Raw genomic sequence first — 20,747 nt, forward strand, 5'->3', positions numbered from 1 at the left:
TGAGTCTTGCGTGCGCCTTTCTGCTGCTATTGGTCTGGGAGCTTTGAGAACTCCTCAGTAGTTTGTGGGCCACCCCGAGTTGTCCCATCTCTCCTGCTGGTGTTTCTGTGTATTGACACGAAGTTACCCGCAACTTCCTGCTTGCCTCTACTTTTCACATAGTTCTCATGAGACAACTGCTGCAAGTAAATTAAAATTTCTATTAGCACTCTGCTCAGTGCTAAAATCCCATTGCTTCTTATTCTCGGTACTGTCTTTGTTATCCAGGTGTTCTCCTCATTTTTACATGATGAAATGATCATTATAATCAAGTGGTCTGGTTTGGCAAAGTGGAGTAAGCTGTTCGAAGATTCTCAGGAGTTTAATGGTGTAAGTTCAGAGGATGTCAGTTTTGAGTCCAGAATGTGATTCAGTAGTGAAAACCTGTTTGAAATTAACAAGTGGTAGAATCAGATGAATAGTAACAAAGACTCATTTCAATATTTTATACTTTGAGGAACTGGTAATATCATATATTCTGTAAAATTACAGGTGGCTTGTAGAACTGTCTTTTTGTAGAAGAAAACATAATGACTATTTAACGATATCATATTGAGTTAATTTCTCTTCAGTTGAACTTTATGAAATTTAGAAGTGGATTGGAGAGGAATGGCTAAAATAGAGACTTACATTTTATCCTGTGAATTTCTAAATAGAAATAGAGGTGAGCCTAGGAATGCAAATGGAATTACTGAATTACTGTTTGATTAGGAGTTTGATTGGGAAAGCTCTGGAGGAGCCAGGTTCTGAAGTATGGTGGTACGGAATAGCCAATGGTTATTAGAAGCATGACTTCCTGGAGGGAGCCAGACTGGTCCTTCTTACCCCTGGTCTGCACCATTGAATCACATGGGGGGCTTTTGAAAATCCCCATTTTTAAAAACTTCAAGCATCTCTGGTTGTGGGACCCTAGCTAGTATCAGTACTTTAAGGGTCCCAGGTGATTCCAGTGTACAGTCAAGGTTGAGAACCTGTGGCCTAAATGAAGACCAAGGAATAGGACTGGAAGAAGCATACCATAGGAAGATCCTGGATGAACAAAGATTTAAATATATGTTAAATATCTATATCTACAGTTGTCTGAATTAATTATACTGAGATGTTTAACTAACACACTGGTGGTGTTTTTGAAAACATGAACCTTTGGTAGGCTAGGTCACCATTTAAAAGGCCTTGAAACCAGTGATTCGCCATACATTTATATTTGATTGGGGGCAGGGGCAGAGTATTTTGTAAAAAGTTCTGGGTAATTTTTTTTTTTAAGTTTTGGGTAGTTTGAAACAGGATAGGATAGATAGTATCTATCTGAGTAGAGTGTTTTATTAATTTTTAAGAAAAATCTTGTTAGGAAAATATTAAAATGTGGAATGCTTGTTTTTTAAAGGATTCTTTATAAATCTAAAGGTGGTTTTCAAGTTTAGAATTACAGGAATACTTATTTATCTTTAGCATATTGAAATGTGTAGTTTATTCAGACATTTACAAATAGAATATTTGATTTTACTCCACAATAAATTCATAGGGTGCAATCGGAATTACAAATCTCTGAACTTAAAAAAAAAAAGACCTAGTGACTTAATTTTTGCTAGTTCATGAGTAGAGAGACCAAAACAGAAAATACATCTTTCATTAGAATAAATCATGGTTCTGCATTCTGGCTTAATGTGCCCTCTAAGTATCAAGAAGATAACAGCATTTATTTTGGACCAATACTTTCAGTATTACCTTCTAATCTTGATGAGAGAAGGGGTTAGATTTATTTTAATGCAGTGTATTCCTAATACCACGCTTAATGCCTGATATGGAGTAGGCAGTTAAATATTTCTTTTCTGACTGACTATACATATTTCATTAAATCTGCATAAAAGCTCAAGGAAGTAGATGGGATACAGCTAAAGAAGTTCTTAAGCAGTATTTCACAGCATTAAATAGTTAAATTAGAAAAGATCTCAAAGATCTACGTTTCCATCTGAAACTAAAAGGAAGAGCAAGTGGAACTAAAAGCAAGCAAAGTAGAAAAGAGAAACAATAGAGAAAAATCAATGAAACAAAAAGCTTGTTCTTTGGGGAGGGTGGGGAAACAATAAAATTAATGAACCTCAAGCCAGGACGATCAAGAAAAGAGAAAAGACAAAATTACCAATATAGGAAAGAAAGAACATCATTATAGATCCTACAGACATTAAAAAAAAAGAGGGTATTATGAGTAATTTTATGTCAAATTCCACAATTTAGATGAAATAAATTTCTTTTTAAAAAAATTTTATTTGTTTATTCGAGAGAGAGACAGAGTGAGAGAGCATGAGAGGAGAGGTCAGAGGAAGAAGCAGACTCCCCGTGGAGCTGGGAGCCTGATGTGGGACTCGATCCCAGGATTCCGGGATCATGACCTGAGCTGAAGGCAGTGTCGCTTAACCAACTGAGCCACCCAGGTGCCCCTGAAATAAATTTCTTAAAAGATACAAACTACCTATACTTACTCAAGTAACTTGAGTAGCTTTATGTTAATTAAGGTATTTAAATTTCTCATTAAAAACACTCCACATGCAGATTCAAGGTCTCAAGATGGATTTACTGATGAATTCTGTCATATAATTAAGAAAGAAATAGTGCCAACTCTATAAAACCTATTTCAGAAAGTTTGAGAAGGAAACACATCTCAACTCATTCCGTGACCCGTATACCAAAACCTGATGGAAGCATTTCAAGAAAATAAAACTATAGATCAGTGCCCCTCATGAACATAGATATAAAAATTCTTAAATTTTAGCAAATCAAATTCAACAATATAGCAAATGGGTAGTACATTATCACCAAATGGGGTTTATAACCAGGACTGCAAGATTGATCAAACGTCTAAAAATCCATCAGTGCAATTCTTCATATTAACAGAATAAAAGAAGAGATTGGTATGACCATATTAATAAATATGGAAAAAGTATTTGACAAAATTAAATATCCAGTTGTAATAAAAACTCTCAACGAATTAGTAGTAGAATGGAGCTTATTCAGTCTGATGCAGGACATCTGTGAGAAACATGTAGGGAACATCTTAAGGGTGAAAGAATGAATGATATTCCCTAAGACCAGAAGTGGCATGGATGTCTGTTCTTGTCACTTCTGTTCAACAGTGTGTTGGAGGTCCCATGCAGTGCATTAGGCAATTTAAAAAAATAAAATACGTAAAGATTACAAAGGAAGAAGTAAGACTGTCTTTATTTGCAGATAGCCTTATTGGGTAAATAAATTCCATTCACTCATGTCACGCCATGGTGAATGAATCTTTCAAATAATTCTTAAAAACCTCTTTTAAGAGGTGTTATTAAACAGTTCTGCACAAGTCATCCCAGATTGGCCATATTTCCCTTCTGTATGATCGTAGAAAATTCTAAAACATCTACAAACAGGCTACTAGATCTAACAAGTGAGTTTAGCTAGGTCACAGGATCTAAACTAATACACGAAGGTCAATTGTTATTTCTATATACTATTAGTGGACTGAACTAGAAAAAAATACCATTTATAAGACCATCAAAAATATCTGAAATTGGGTAAATTTGATAAAAGATGCAAAACTTGTTCACTGAAAAATGACAAAATATTGCTGAAATAAAGATCTAAGGTAATGGAGGGGGGCTGTGTTTGTGAATGGGAGAGTTCTAAATTGTTAAGACTCCAGTTCTTCCCAAATTTGTTCAATAGATTTGTTGCAATCCTAGTCAAAATCCCAGCAAGCTTTGTTGTAGAAATTGATCAACCGATTCTAAAACTTATATGGACATGCAAAAGACCTAGACTGATCTAAGAATAATTTTGAAAAAGAACAAGTTGGAGGACTTAAACTCTCTGATTTTAAGACTTACTGTAATGCTATGGTAATCAAGATAATGGGATATTGCAGTAAAAAGAGTCTGATCGATCAGTGGAATGGAAGAGAATCTAGAAATTCATATATGTATGATTGGTTGATTTTTTTTTTTTTTTTGACGGATGCCAGGGCAACTTGATGGGGAAATAATCTTTTCAGAAGTAGTACTTGAACAATTGAATAGCAAAATGCAGAAATGTGAGCACTGTCCCTTACCTCATAACATACACAAAAATTAACCCCAAATGTATCATAGACCTCAACAAATGAGTTTAACTGTAAACCTTTTATAGGAATGCAAAAGAAAATGGTCGTGACATTGGGTTCAGCAAATATTTTTTAGATAGGACATAAAAAGCACCAACTATTAAAGAAAATCAAACTCGATTAAAATTAAGAATTATTGCTTTTCAAAGGACTTAAGAAAGTGAAAACAAAAGCCACAGACAGGGAGGAAATATTTTCAACGTTAAACCAGACAACGGACTTATAACATGAACATATAAAAGAACTCTTAAAACTCAGTGGGAAAATACTCGACTTAAAAATGGGACAAGATTTGTATAGTCACCTTCATGGAAAAGAACACATTAAAAGATGCTCAAAATCATGAGTCATCAAGGAAATGCACGTTAAAATGAAAATTCATGGAAAGGCTAAATTAAAAAGATCAACCATACCAAATATTAGTGAGGAAATGGAGCAACTGGAATTCTTATACACCAGTGTGAGGAATATAAAATGGTACAGTCACACTGGAAAACAGTTTGGTAGTCTCTTAAAGTGTTAAACATACACCTACCATGTGCCCTAGCTTCTCTTAAGTATTTACCAAGAGAAATGAAACCGTTTGTGCAACTTATACATGAATGTTCATAGCTGCTTTATTTGTAATAAAACTAAACTTCTCAAATATCAGTCAACAGTTGAAATAAATATTTTTTTTTTATTGAAGTGTAGTTGGCCTACAATGTTATATCAGTTTCAGGTATACAGCATAGTGGTTTGACAATCCTATATGTTATGAAATGCTCACCACCTTAACTATACTTAACGTCTGTCACCAAACAATGTTATTACAATATTATTATATTCCTTCTGCTGTACTTTAATCCCCATGAATTATTTTATACCCCTAAATTCTCATCACCTATTTTGTCCATCCCCGCAGCCCCCTCCCTTTTGGCAGCCACTGGTGGGTTCTCTATATTTATGAATCTGGTTTTGGTTGGTTGTTGTTTTATTTTTAGATTGCCTATGTATGTGAAATCATATGGTACTTATCTTTCTCTCTCTGACGTCTTTCACTTAACATAATATCCTCTGAGTCCAACCATGTTGTTGTGAATAGCAAGATGTGTGTGTGTGTGTGTGTGTGTGTGTGTGTGTGTGTGTGTACGCATGTATACACACCACATCTTTATTTATTAATGGACCCTTAAGTTGCTTCCATGTCTTGGCTATTGTAAATAATGCTGTAGTGAACATAGGGGTGCCTGTATCTCTTTGCATTTTCATTTTTGGGGCATACTCAGTAGTGGAATTACCGGATTGTATGGTATTTCTGTTTTTAAATCTTTCAGGCACCTCCATACTGTTTTCCACAGTGGCTGCACCATTTACATTCCCATCACCAGACGATGAGGATTCGCTTTTCTTCACTCCCTGAACAACACTTGTTCTTTCTTGTCTTTTTCATCGTAGACATTCTGAGTGGTGTGAGGGGGTATGTCATTGTGGCTTTGATTTGCATTTCCCTGATGATCAGTGATGTTGGGCATCTTTTCATGTGTCTGTTGGACCGATGAACTCTACACCCATACAATGGAATACTACTCGGTAATAAAACATGATGAAACATTCGTACATGCAATGATATATGTTGAATCGCAACATAAGTTTTATTGAGTGGAAGATGTCAGACAAAAAGGAGTGCATACCATATGATTCCATTTAGGCAGAATTCTAGCAAATGAAAAGCAGTTTGTATGATAGGAAGCAGATCAGTGGTTGCTTGGGAATGGGGGATGGGGGTGGATGGATTTCAAAGGCAGCACAAGGAAACTTGTGAGGGAGATGAATATATTTATTATTTTGATTGTGGTGATGGTTTCACAGTTATACACTTACGTCCAAGCCCGTCAAATAGTTCACGTTTAAGTATGTGCATGTTATTGTATGATGGTTATATGTCAATAAAACTGTAGAGGAAAAAATGAGGATTTTACCAAAGAAGATGTTAAGTGAGTGACTGAATTAGGTTTGGGTCAAGGCTGACTCTTGAAAACTTCATTGCCTTTTTAGTGTAGAAAATATTTATCAGAGTAAGAGCATCAAAAATTCATTATAGTTTCTGATTTTGGGGACACAGTCTCATTTTCTAAGTTGTCACTGCTGATTTCTTTTTCTGTTTCTTCTAGAACTGGTTGATTTTTGCACAATTTCTTAGATTTCCGAAAGCTGCTGAAAATTTGTCTACATTAAACCTTTCCTTCTTTCATGTACTTTCTCTTTATTTGCTGACTATCCAAATGGGACCAGCATCTAATGCTTAATGCAGAACATGGGGAAATGGGGGGAGGCAGGAGGAGCTGGAGGCTGCGTCATGGAAAGACCTTGGCATCCCCTCAGGAAGGAAGGACCTGCTTGGCGGGATCTCAGGCTGTTTTCCTCGTTCACCCCTCCTGAAGACATTATGTTCCCTGCAGCCCTGGAAGGCTGCTTTCTCTAACTTCTCAGTGAAGTACCTTTTTGGTAGTCCTGTCAGGGGAGGTGCCAGGTTTCCACTGGACCCTTGTCGATTGCCTTTTTTTCCTGATTCCTGGATCCAGGTGCATGAATTGATAGCATTTAAGTTCTTCCAGATTTATTATCTAGCAGTTCATTGTCTTTTGTACTTTGCAGTGCAATTATTTATTCTAACAATTATTTCTTTCTGAGCCAAATGGCCAACAGTGTCCAACACTGACGAGCTCACAGTGTTGAGGGGAAAGACCTATTTTAGCATTTCTAGGGAGGTTTATTCCAGTGTACAGGAATTGGGTTGGATTTTTTTCTGTCTTCAGTTTCATTGTAAGAATTCCGTGGAGGTGGGGCTGGCTGCTTCTCATCAGGCAGGTTGTGGCTCAAAAGATCCCCCCTACAGAGAGCATTTTCCTGACCACATTATTATCTTGTCATCCCTCATTGCCCTCATCATTCTCTGAGATCATTTTGTTAATTTACTTATTATACCTTCCTCCTTTCAAGTATAAACACCACGAGAGCAGAGATTCCTTCTCTCTTATTCATTGTTCTAAACCCAGCCCCTGGAGCAGTGTCCCATATATAGAATGCACTAAATATTAGTCCAAAGAATGAATTTCTTAAAAGTGATTTTGGAGCAAGTAAAGTGTAAATATTTTGGGAACGTCTTTAAACATTTTATTCATCTTCCCAAAAGAAATAAAAGTCATGGGGGAGTGACCACTTATAACTATTGCAGTGTCCCTTTTTAAAAGTCAGTTAATGATGTGTCAATATGTACTTGAAAGACTGGGCTGAGTTTATATGCCCTCTGCATATGGTAATGGATTGAAAACTCTGTGGATGAAAAAATTCCTTGCTTTTGCTTCAGGTGAAAAGACTGTGGTTTTTAAGCCTGTTAATAGGTTGTGATTTGTAGGCCCAACATGTTAAATTTGGGGCCGAGGCAAGAAGTAAGCGTTCAGCCTTGGAGAGTTAATGAGGTTGGTGGGCAGAGCGTGAATCATTTCATCTTATGTAACTCTTTTGGTATCTGGCAGGTGTTCAGACTGATGATTAGTTATGATAGTAAAAGTGCGATACATTTTTATGAGATGGGTGGCATTTACTTAGAATAAGAAAGGTGCCTTGGATTTTCTGCAGTCTCTCTCTTTTAGCTTTATTTTATTTATTTGATAGAGAGAGAGAGAGAAGCCACAGGGGAGAGGGAGGAGCAGAAGGAGAGAGAGAGGGAGAGAGAATCTCAAGCAGACTCCCTGCTGAGTGCCGAGCCCTGCACGGGGCTCCATCTCACTACCCTGACATCACAATGTGAGCTGAAATCAAGAGGCACACGCTCCACCGTCTGCAGTCTTTTTTCTATTTTTTGAAATAGAAGGACTAGAAACTGACTAGATCAGGATCTCCTTTTGTGTTAACTGCTTATCTCTGTCTTATTAGAATATGATAAAATGGAGGCCTGAGTGGAAACTCAGTGCCTTGACCCCTCTTTTCGTTAACATTGCTATATCCAAAATAAGTTTTCCCCATTGCCAACCTGATAGTCATTCCTTAATACCTTCAGTGGCTCCCCTTTACTCTTGGATAAAGCACACATCTTTTTTTTTTTAATATTTTATTTATTTATTTGAGAGAGACAGTGAGAGAGAGCATGAGCGACGAGAAGGTCAGAGAGAGAAGCAGACTCCCTGTGGAGCTGGGAGCCCGATGCGGGACTCGATCCCGGGACTCTGGGATCATGACCTGAGCCGAAGGCAGTCGTCCAACCAACTGAGCCACCCAGGCGTCCCTAAAGCACACATCTTTAAGATGGTATAGAATGTTCTCCGTGATCGGCCTCTCATTTCCTCTTGAGCCTTGTTGCTCACCTCTCCTCAAGTCACACTCTGCTCCAATGACATCTTTCATCCTCAAAGGCTACCTGTAAGTTCCCACCTGTGCCTCCAGTCTCACTGTAGACATCAGTTACCCAGAAAACTTATCCTGACATCTCAAGTCTGGGTCCTCTTCCTTAGTGTTCTTTAAGCATCCTGGGGCCACCATTGCCCACGGTTCCCTCCATCCTGAAAGAGTGAACATATGGAATTGGGCTCTCTTGAAAGTATATGATATTGGTTGGAGGGAGGGAGTTCAGCGTGTAATAGTGGGTGATTAACTAGGATTTATCTTTTCTGTTCCTGGGGTGGCTCCTCTAACAGACTATTGCATGTGTCTGTATGACATGCCAAGACGTAGATGAACATTCATCCACCGCTGAGCATGCCCTATGTCCCGGGCACTGTGTGCTCCACCCTAGGAAGGCAAGGGGATAAGACAGACTTGGCCTCTTCCTTCATAGGCCCTGGAGTTTCCAGGGGGAGAGAGGTTGGAGGAGAAAACCAACAATGAGGAAATTACAGAAAAGAAGTTAAGTATTAAGATGCTGTGAGTACCTGGTGTGAGGAGATCAGGAACATTTTTTTGGAGGGAAAACAGCTGATTTTTCTAAAGCCCAAGCATAGATAGCCACAGGCCTGCTTCAGTTGGCTGAAATGACTGATACATCATTCCTCAAAAGAAGAAAAGGAACTTTTGACCTGATAATGCTTTCCCAGGGAGACATCACAGGTGAGCTTTTGAAAGGTAAATGTTCCTGACCCATTAGAAATGTTTCCATCTTTGGAAAGTGACTAAGTTGTGATGTATGAACAGATGACCTGACCTGAAAGAACATTCGACTCCCGAAGGCAGGGCGCCATAGCACCCTGTTTGAACCAGTAAATACCTTAAGCTTCATGCTGATCAGTAAAGAACCATAGATGTTGAAGCAGGAGGGTTATCTAGTTCAGGACAATGACAAAAAGCCTGATGGGTCTTACTGAGGCCCAGGGACAGCCTGCAGATGAATTCATTTGGCCGAGATGTTTTTCATGTTGAATCTGAAGATACTTAGTTCTGTGGTACTCCAGTTAGCCAGACCACGGCACTCCCGGTGACAAACTGGCCCTCTTCACTTGTCACCTGCTTGGTTCTGGAGGTTTTCAGGCTTTTGACACCTACTATAGCTCAGCCTTGTTGGCAGAATGTGGGACCGAAGCTATAGCCAAAGTGTTACTGTTGCCTTGGCTCATAGGATGTGTGATGCACACACTCACACTCTTAACATAGAGATGTAGGTGTATTTACTTAGATTTGTTTAGATATACATAATAATTTATTCATAAATATATTAAATTAGATGTATATTTATGTAGATGTTTATTTACATACATATATATTTGTGTCCTAAAATTTTAGAGGAAGCTGGCTTATTAGTAAACATATGGAGTCAACTTTTTTTAAAAAAGGTTATTTATTTATTTATTTATTTGACAGAGAGAGAGAGAGATCATAAGTAGGCAGAGAGGGAGGCAAAGAGAGAGAGGGGCAAGCAGGCTCCCCGCTGAGTAGAGAGCCCCATGCAGGGCTCAACTCCAGGACCCTGAGATCATGACCTGAGACGAAGGCAGAGGCTTAACCCACTGAGCCACACACCTGTCCCTGGAGTCCATTTTTTGAAAATATTTACTTAAGTAGTCTCTACACCCAGTGTAGGGCTTGAACTCACAACCCCGAGATCAAGAGTTGTACGCTCTTCCAACTAAGCCAGCCAGGCATCCCTATGAGGAGTTAACTTTGATGGCAAATCAGTATTATATTAATTTCCCAATTAAAAAAAAAGCCTCTTGTATTTCATCATATAATTTCCAGCAACATGTAAGTTCTGTGTTATAATGGGAGTCAGGAGAGCTGGGTTCAAGGTGTGGCTTTGCCATCTAACAGCTGTGACCTTAGGCAAGTCTCTGTGTGTCAGGGTTCCCGTTCCCTGGTTTAGATCATGAGGGGGTTACACTAGAATATCTCTAAGGACCCTTCCCATAGGTACAGCCTCTGCCTCTGTGTGTTAGATAGTTACATAATTTCTTTTCTTTTGGAGTGATTGGTTTGGTTTTAAGCAGTCAAGATGAATTATGTCTTATCAAAGTTAGCAATTCCTAAGAATTGGTCCAAATCTAAATTGCTCAGGCTTAAAGAGGATTTAGCTCATGTCTAAATGGTTTTTAGCATTGACAGTGATGTTGGTGTTGTTTCCTTGGTTTAGAATCAGCCTTAAGGAATTACAGTGTGTCCTCGTGTCAAGCCACACAATTATATTTCTTGATTTACAGTAATGGGCTCCTTGTCCTATGGGATGATTTTAAGTTATGTCCCTGTTACTTGTTGGCAGAGAGAGACTGAGAATCCCACCATTGGAGCTGTTGCTAGAAGCCATTCTCACCAACATGGTAATTAATGCTTTGTAGTCACAACATGTCTGTAGCCACTAGTCTATATATTCACCGTAGGTGATGACAAATACTATAAATCACTTGTAGAACAGACATTTTAATTAGATGGAGGAATGAGCCCAAGGGTATTGGCTATTGTAGTGTTGAAGTACTCTGTCAAAGAACTTTATGAGATGGGAAATTTTTGTTGAGAATCATGGTACTATCCAGAGAGATTTATCAAGATTATTATTTTGGTGTATTTTGGTATATACAGCAGTGATTTTCAAAACACACAGGACTTTTTAGTAGAGAGACCGCTCAATAGAGGATTCATCAGCACTGCTTTTATTAAGTGCTGACTTCTGGAGAGTTCCTTCAGTTTTACATAAGCTTTACCCTTGCACCTTACAGAGAGAGGAATGCCTAAAATGTTTCATTGGTGCTTGTGGTTAAAAAAAAAAAAATTAAGAAATTGGTCAGAGGATAGAACCATGGCCAACATGAGCCCCTCATAATTATATTAATATAACAAAACAGAGGGGGCCAGTGTAAGCCTGTTTTAGACCTAGCCCCTGTTCTTTAAGGGCTTAAACCAAAATTCCAAAGCTGCATTTTCATTTTTCTTTTAAAGATTTTATTTATTTGACAGTGAGAGACACAGTGAGAGAGGGAGCACAAGCTGGGGGAGTGAGAGAGGGAGAAGCAGGCTTCATGCTGAGTGGGGAGCCTGATGTGGGCTTGATCGCAGGACCCTGGGATTACGACCTGAGCTGAAGGCAGATGCTTAATGACTGAGCCACCTAGGCGCCCTGCATTTTCATTTGTAAGCATATTTATCCCTTGTATTTGCATGACACTGTTTCTAGATCTTTCTTATAGCACTTAGATGTGATGTTGTGCCTCTGTCCTCACAGGAGGCTTTGGTATTCTGCATGTGATGTCACAGGGCCCCTTCCTGCGGTCTCTTCCAGCGTCAGAGTTAAATGGTTCTAGATATGGTTCCATTGGACAATGAAAGTTTTGCTCCCTTCTCAGATTTCTTCTGGAGACTATTCTGCTGATGGTCAGATTTGTTCTAAGCTCTGAAATTATATCTGGAAGAGTACATAAAGGTCACAAACATATTAGTATAATTCCCCAAACAGAAAACATTAATTTGTGAGCTGCAGATCTCTTAAATGCTTTGTTATATTTTACTATTGTTCTGTCATAGGACGGAAGAGTTGAGAACAGATTCTGAGCAGAAGCAGTGCTTCTGAAACTGTTTTTGAGCCCAGGATCCTTCTAGTGATCATGAAAAACTATGGGCCCTGTTTCTAGAAAAACGCAAATATACATGTGTATTGACAATGTGCTGGGATCAGTGTCACCAGATTACGGTCCCCAAAGCCTGACTGTAGACACAGCTTCAGGTTAAGAAACCCCAGTTGAAAGGTATAAGAAATAAGGCTTTCATTAATTTCTAATTCCCAGGATGCAGTTCTAATATTTCCCCCTGTATTTGAGGGCATTTTCACTTCAGCTAATTATAGCAATTAACTAGTTGAAAAGAAGAGCTATAAATTTTAGAGAATAATACATGCCCAAAAAATGTATTCTCACTTAATGTCTGGTTCTTGGTGAAATATGCTAGAAGATGACCCATTTTAAGGTTGTTTGGTTGTGTTATTTAGGTATTTTCAAAAGCCTCTATTTTTGAAGGGGTTTCTTTGAGGTTTGCAGTAGATGAAAAGTTGAAAAAAAAAACCACCTATAAAACTAGGGCAGTTTGACTTTGGTTTGTATCTTTTGTTAATATCAACTTTTTGCCTGTAAAGAGAGATAGGATATAGGTGTATACTTAAAACATTTACCCTCTTTTTGAGCTGCACTGGGTGTTATGTTGAACCATTGTGTTAGTCTAAGACAAGCCCATGAAGTCCGTGATGCTTGTCTGCTCCTCTTGTCTTGTGACCCCTGGTCTTTTGTGATCTGAGTCCCTCTGACCCAACAAGATTTTCCAATCTTCTCTTGAGTTTCAGTTCACCTCACAGACACCATGGGAAATGACCTGATGATGGTAGAAATTGATCTCAGTGGAGGTGGTCCAGACCGCAGCTCCCTAGCTGGTTAGAAGTGAAGTTAGAGTGTAGCTCTGTGGACTTGAATCTAGGAATCTTCCCCAACGCCACCACACTATGGGGTGGAGGCCGCAGAAAAGATCTTTACTGAGCTCCTGCTGTGTGCCCAGCTCCATTCCTGGTGTTCCAGATAGGAGAGAACACAACACCCAGAATCCTGGCTCTCACAGAGCTTCCATCCTAGTGTGGAGGGTAGGTAATAAACAGGCAAACAGGTGATTATGAAAATAACAAATGGTGGTTAGTTTCTCCCTGGAGAACAAAAACAAGGTGATGCGGTATAGTGTGATGAGATGACTGCTTTACCTAGAAGGGGCAGAGAAGGACTCCCAGAGAGGGGACATTTTGGCTGAGACCCAAGTGATAAGCACTCAGCCATATGAACATTAGAGAAAGAGCATCCCAGGCAGAGGGGCTGGCTAAGCTGAAGGTCCAAAGGTAGGAACAAGCTTGACATGTGGAGGAACAAGAAGGAGGTAATGGAGAAGGTAGACTCAGAGTTACCAAGTTGGGTGCATTATTCTGGCTCTGCTACAGTGAGCAAGCCCTCCACCTCTGACAGTTTCCTCCTCCGGACAGTGGTGCTAAGGTTAGCTACCTTTTAGGACTGGAGTGAAGATCAGATGTAAGACATTAAAAGTGCCCAGCACAAAGTAGTCCCTCAAGAAATGGTAGCTTTGGTTACTTTTAATCTCCTGAGGATACTTGTATTTTAGCAAGGGCCTTCTGAAAATGATCCTGTTGGCCCAGGAAAGACATTCAGATGGCTGCATTTGAGACAATGGGGGTGGAGATTTAAGTTTCTTGGGGAGAGGGGACAATATAGTCTTAGTACCTCTCAAGTGACACAGAAGCATCTGTTTATGCTCTGTAGCACTGTATTTTCTTTTCTTTCTTTAAAAAAGATTTTATTTATTTATTTGACAGAGAGAGAGATTGCAAGTAAGCAGAGAGACAGGCAGAGAAGTGGCGGGGGGGGGAGCAGGCTCCCTGCTGAGCAGAGAGCCCAATGTGGGGCTCAATCCCAGGACCCTGAGATCATGACCTGAGCCGAAGGCAGAGGCTTAGCCCACTGAGCGACCCAGGCGCCCCAGGACTGTATTTTCTAAAGGAGAAAGAAAACAAAGATTCTGAAGTTACTTCCACATTTTTGCTTTATTGAATGGCATATTTTCTGTAGACTCCTACCTATTAATGGAGAGTTTCAGTTCTTAGAAGGATAGGCTAATTATACTGTGGTGATATAATTGATAAGGCCTCAAAATGTTTTTATTTTTACAAAACTATAAACTTGTGGATAAGAATTAATAAGCATGGTGTCAGTAATCATAAAGGAAAGAAAACCTCAAAAATTATGAATGACTAGATAGAGTTTGTTCTTAACTACCAAAAGCCTGTTTACTTAATTGACTATAATTTTGAGAATTAAATCTGGATAATGTCAAAGAACCTCTGTTTTGGCATCTCCTTGACCTCTGGAGTATTCCTGACCTTCCCTTCCACATCCATTTGGTCTGTGTTTATGTAGAAAGACACGCTAGTATTGCCTAAGCCACATAAATTAGGATGCAGAATCTACAATTACAGAGTAATAGTACAAAGTACAGGCTTTGAGGAATATTTATTAGACAACTACCATAATTATTAGTGCATCATAGTGTCAGAGTTGGGTGTCAGCCGGGTTGGGGTTCAGCTATTAGTCTGCCTCTCATTAGCAGGGGCCCCTGAAGCTCTCCGAGCCCCAGCTTTCTCCCCATAACACAGTAGCTGCCTCTCAGCCGTATGTGAGAACCTGGTGGGACTTAGGTAAACCATGGATCGCAGTGCAGGACCCATAGCTCCGTGGTAAATTATCAACCGTGTCCCCATAACTGCCACCCCCACCACTCTCACCCGTACTTAAATATGAAGTCAGGGGCCCAGCCTTTTCCGAAATTAACTCTGAAAACAACAAGACAGGGGCGCCTGGGTGGCTCAGTGGTTTAAGCTGCTGCCTTCGGCTCAGGTCATGATCTCAGGGTCCTGGGATCGAGTCCCACATCGGGCTCTCTGCTCGGCAGGGAGCCTGCTTCCCTCTCACTCTCTCTGCCTGCCTCTCTGCCTACTTGTGATCTCTCTCTGTCAAATAAATAAATAAAATCTTTAAAAAAAAAAAACAAAAAAACAAGACACTGGTTTACATAGAATTTTAGAGTTTTTAATTTTAGAGAATTCAGGGTTTAGAATTTCGAGTTTTGAGAATTTTAGAAGGGATTTTTGAGTCCAGTCTTTTTTTTTTTTTTTTAAAGATTTTATTTATTTGAGGGGCGCCTGGGTGGCTCAGTGGGTTAAAGCTTCTGCCTTCGGCTCAGGTCATGATCCCAGGGTCCTGGGATCGAGCCCCGCATTGGGCTCTCTGCTCAGCGGGGAGCCTGCTTCCTCCTCTCTCTCTCTGCCTTCCTCTCTGACTACTTGTGATCTCTGTCTGTCAAATAAATAAATAAAATCTTTAAAAAAAAAGATTTTATTTATTTGATAGAGAGTGAGAGAGAGAGTATGAGCACAGGCTGGAGGAGTGGCAGAGGGAGAGGGAGAAGCGGACTCCTCGCTGAGCAGAGAGCTCAGGGTACCAGGACCCTGAGATCATGACCTGAGCCGAAGGCAGATGCTTCCTCAGCTGAGTCCCCCAAGTGCCCCTGAATCCAGCCTTCTTACTGTTTTTGCTTTTTATTTAAGATTCTGGAGTGTAAATAAATAGGATGATTACTGGTGGGAGAGGAGATGGTTTCTTTACCCTGGAATCCTAGGGATTTCAGGTGAATTTTGTACATGAGTCCACACTGAAAGAGCTTGCAAGGAATATGGGGAAATGAAGCTGGAAATACTGTAGCTACAATGTTGGCCAAAGTCAGTTTGTGAAAAGCCTTGAAATTGAGTCTTTTGGTTTGCTCATTCTGTGTTGGACAGATAGAAGATTCTGAGTTAGTGTGAATAACAAAATCAGAAGGAAGTTGTAATATTTGGTTGCAAAGGAGTGAAGGAGCCCTTTCAGAAGCTGAAGTGAGCACTTTTATTACTGCAGTTAAGGGAAATGATGGTAAATAGCCTCTCTGAGTTGGCATTAAAAGATGTTTCCTTGATTTAAGTTTGAACATATGATGTTAGTCATTGGATGTAAATTGTTCTTTCATGCTTTCAAAGAGGAAAACTACAATTTAAAAGTACGTCATTTGAATTTTGGGATTTATGGATGAAATCAAGGGCACCAACAATTTTGATTTGGTTTGCAGAAAAATACGAGAGCCCCCTCCTCCCCCACACTGACTGATTTTGAAGGTGGTTTTGTCCAGTTCTAGCTGTAGATTAGCGACTTGTTTTGGGACCTAGATCTTTCAACAGTTGATTTTAAGTTTGAGATTTCTGAAAAGTACGTATTTAATTTTTCAGAACAGAAGTTGCATTTGCTCCCTAGTAAGGCCCAACAGTGTTTGCACTGATGTTTAGCATAGTCTTGGTTTTGGGTATTCAGAAGCCTTAGCTCATGGGCTGTGCAGAGAATATATTGTTTTTGAATCTCCCTGCTGGGCCCCCTCGCTGTCTTGTCATGCACATCCTGTACTTGGGTTGTGGTTGTATTGATTTGCTGGGGAACTGCTGTTGCAAGTGTCTGGGGCTGAATGAGGATGTGATCGTGGGTGTCTGCCCTCACTTCCACTGGACCTGCAACGTGCAGCCAGCGGTACCTCAGTCTGTGTGAGCGCCTCTCTCGGGGCCCCTCAGCACACACCACCACCCCTGTCCCCAGCCCCAGGGTCTGGCCAAGTGCCCTGCATGCGATAGGGATTTGGAAACTCTTGTAGAATGAAGAAATTTCTCGTGGTTTTCAGGTCGTGAGTCTGATTCAGGAGCCAGACATTGTCAACCACTTCTGATAAAAGATTTTGTCTTTAAAACATTCGTATTTCAGATAAAGACATTAACACTTCACGTGTGTGGTAGAGTTTAAGAGCAGCCCCGGGAGTAGTGGAGAGAGAATGAATGTGCCAGCTTGATTTTTCTTCTCTTCATTATTTAAAGAAGTGGAAGGGTGTGTGAAGGGACTAGCTGCATCCCAGATTCCCCAAATAAGATGCTAACTTTTGTTTAGGCCATACAAGATGGTTTTGAAAATAGGAGAAACTGACCGTCTGACTGTGTTCTGGTCCTCACATGTCGGGGAGATATTAGTGACAGCCTGCCCTTGGTGAGGACAGGACACCGGCAAGGGGCATAAACTAGATCCTGGGTTAATGGTGACCTTGAGGTGATAGATGCCCGTTAAGCTTCTTTTCCTTAAAAAATCCTGTTCTGGTAACATAAATAAGGGACCCTGAAGTGGCTTCATTGTGACTCTGATGTGCCAATTTTTCTCTCTGAACTGAATTTCTCATGGCTCATTGCCGACTCCTTCTGCTGTAACTTGGTCCTATCGAACTTGTGTATGTAGCATTTTGTTTTAAAACAGGAAAAATAATGATTTTGAAATTGGCCCTGTCAAGATATGAAACGAGTCTTTCCACTAATATTATTTCCGTTAAAATTTCCAAGTCGAATTACTTAGTGACTGTTCTGTTTCAGTGAAGCTCATGTGAAAAGTAAGAAACTGACAGAGAGTTGGCAGAACAAATAATGAGGTGTCCCCGCTCTCCTGAAGCTCCTTCTCTTAACTTTTCACAGACCCTTGCTTCCTTACTTGTCTTCTCCTTGGGCCATTATTTGGAAGAGCTCAGTTAGAGTCAGTCCTAATCCGGGAGAGCTGTTTTCCCAGCACCCAGATCATCCTCTGTAGGCAAGTGCACCTGTGTCCCAAGAAAACTGTAGCTCACGGGGGGGGGGGGGGGGGGGGGGACTTCTACTCCCACCTGTGGCCTGTCGCCTTATGGCCCTGCTTTCCTGCCGCAGGCAGGCGTGGGGTGAGGAGAGCTTGCTGGTCAGGCCTAGCCTTCCGTCTGCCTTGTTGGGATCTTCTCTGTGTCCTCCCTGGGTCAAGTGTTCCCTCTCCCACACCTTCATCCTCTGCCTTCCTCCTGACACCTTCCCTTTAGAAACAGGCCCAGATCTCTCTCTAAACACTCACCCTTCCCAGCTCTGATGCAATGAGCCACACAGCCCTCTCCTGGCCTGGCTTGCTTCCCTTTTGAGGTGGGGCTCAGTGTCTCCCCTTCTCTTCTCAGTGTGTGTGGATAGCGCTCTGGCAAAGCCCAGGAATGACCATGTCATTGTGTCACTTCTTGTCTTGTTGGCTGCTACTTTCTCCTTGTGCCTGTTATATACTGGTATTTCCTGGGGTTTCGTCCTTCGATTGTTGTCTTCCTCCAAACGATCTCCACTTTCACAGTCTTAACCATATTGTGCATATGCCAAGGTCTTCCAACGCTTTGTCCCTGAGCCTGATTCTGCTTCTAGGACGGGGGCAGCTCTAAGCAAAGGGCTTTATATTCTGTCTCCTTCAATCCTCGCGAAGCCCGTGAGGCATGAACAGGAACCATTCCCTCCGGAGGAAACTGTGGCTTAGGCAGGTGTGAGAGCAGGTCCAAAATCGCACATTTAAGATGCTCATTGGGAAGATCTACTTCGACATCTGATAGGCATCTCTGGGCCGACACTGTCCATGACTCAATACTCCCATCTTTCCCCTTAATCTGCTTCTCTGCCCATTTTCTTAGAACTAGTCTCACCGTTGTTCAATCACCTAGGTGTTCCTTCTTGAATTTTCTCTCTTTCATCTGTTTCCCCATTTCAGTCCATTGCCAAGTCCTGCTGAATTATTTTGCTAAATACTTCTTGACTCAGTTTCTTCTTTCCCACTGGTACCACACCTGTTTAGGCCCTTGTCCTATGGATGGATTATTGCAGTAGCTTTGGAACTGGTCCCCATGAGTCAAATCTTACTCCCTCAAATCCATCTTCCATGGAGCTGCTTGGATGAGCCGTCTAGAGCTCAAGCCTAACCTCTCTCCTGCTAGAAGTCTTTTAAAGGCTTCCCATCGCCCATAAAGTTTAGGCTTCTTGGGAAGATTCCCAGCAGTCTGGCCTCGCCTACCTCCCCCATTCCATCTTCCACCTCTCCTTGTCTCCAGCTCATGATCTGGGTACAAACGAGCAAGTTAGGTTTTCTTGCTCCTGGTCTTGTCTAATTCACTTCATTTTCAGTACATGTCGATGGAGGAGGGCAGGTATTCCTTTGTAATTTGCACAGAAGTCTTGTTATGTAACACTAGAAAAGATAAGAGGGATGAAGGAGGTTATATAGAAAAAATATGTCACTCTCTTTGGGACTACGAACACACCCACAAACAGGCCTGAGCCCGCACATGCTCAAACCTACACTCTTCCGTGCGTCAGCTGGCAGCAATTCATTGAGCACCTGCTATGGCCAGGTGCTGGATATGCTAAGTTCAAGTGGCTCACTTTGCGGCGGGGAAGACAGCACAAGCCCACGGTTTTGGGAGAGTAGCTGAGTTCAGGAATGGAGATATGTGGAGTAATAGAAATGGAGGTCGGGGGTTGCAAACCTGGGGATTCAGGAAGGACTTCCTGGAGGAGGTGATGTTTGACTTCGGTCTTCAGAGGAAGTCAGTATTAACTAGGTTTGAAGTGGTACAAACACCTTTCTCCGCTTCCCCCTTGGAGAGTTGTCATTTTCCCATGGAATTTTTATCCCTGCAGGTCATTTTAAGCGGGGTTAACAACACTTAAGTGCTTTTAAAAGCAAACTGTACCTGGTCCATACCACTGGCAGGAGCATATTTCATGAGGGCGGGAGAACTGTCTTGGTCTGTTCTCATTTACTCTCAGTGCGTGGCTCCTGGTAGGTGCTGAAAAATGGTTGAATTGGATGCCTTGAGGTGAGGGGTGAGGCGAGGTTCTCCTCTTTCCCCCGAAGCTGGTAGAAGTTGGTGTGACAGTTGAGTCTTGTGTAGGGGTGACACTGTGAGGTCCCAAGCTCGGTGACCTGCCTCTGTAGTGGATCTCGTGGGAGGAGCCAGAGTGTTGTCTAGATGTCCAACTCTTCTCTGAGCGCGAGCGCCAAACTCATTTGCAGGTGGAGGGCGTACCCTTTTAAAGGCTAACCCAGTAATTAAATTCAAGCAGAAGGCTGGTGAAGATGGAACTAAGTCATTTATTAGCATAGAATATGATCAACCAAACTCCTATAAATGTAGATTATTGTGGTTTGTCCTTTCCTAACTGCAGCAGTGCCTTGGAGAGATGCCCCTGATTATGAGTTAGTCAGTGAGCTGCTGCTTGAAGATCTCAAAACGCCAGACGCTGTCATGGCCGCCGGTTTTAGCTTTTAGTCATGAGAGAGTTTTGTCTTCATGTATTCGAAATGAACGTCTATTCTAGGCCTAAGCTCTGAACTCGCTGCCCCAGACCCACCATTCCACAGCGCCCTGTCACTTTGCGCTGTTGGTGTGAAGCCTTTGTTTTTGCAGAGGCCCATTTCCACCAGAAGAATCGCACCGTAAGTGTTTCCACAGGAACTCTGCCCCTCGCCACTGTCATTGTTGTGGCTGGAGGGCTCCACCACAGGGTGGAGGTGGCTTAGCCCTCGTTGTAAAGGCAGCAGATCTTTCCATCTCTCACCGCAGATTTTCCAGTGTGTTCTGGTCCAGCGTGGAGTCTGAAAACCAGGTTTACTGATTACCACATGCAAACTGATAA

General features: G+C 41.3%; 1 protein-coding gene across 1 annotated transcript in view; it reads left to right on the plus strand.

Moving 5' to 3' along the window:
- The window catches only part of PRKCH (protein kinase C eta), a 225,349-nt gene that overhangs the window by 1,975 nt on the left and 202,627 nt on the right, over positions 1-20,747 (plus strand). The window lies entirely within an intron of this gene.

The sequence above is a fragment of the Meles meles genome, chromosome 6, assembly GCF_922984935.1.
Source record: "Meles meles chromosome 6, mMelMel3.1 paternal haplotype, whole genome shotgun sequence".
In the NCBI taxonomy this organism is placed as follows: domain Eukaryota; kingdom Metazoa; phylum Chordata; class Mammalia; order Carnivora; family Mustelidae; genus Meles; species Meles meles.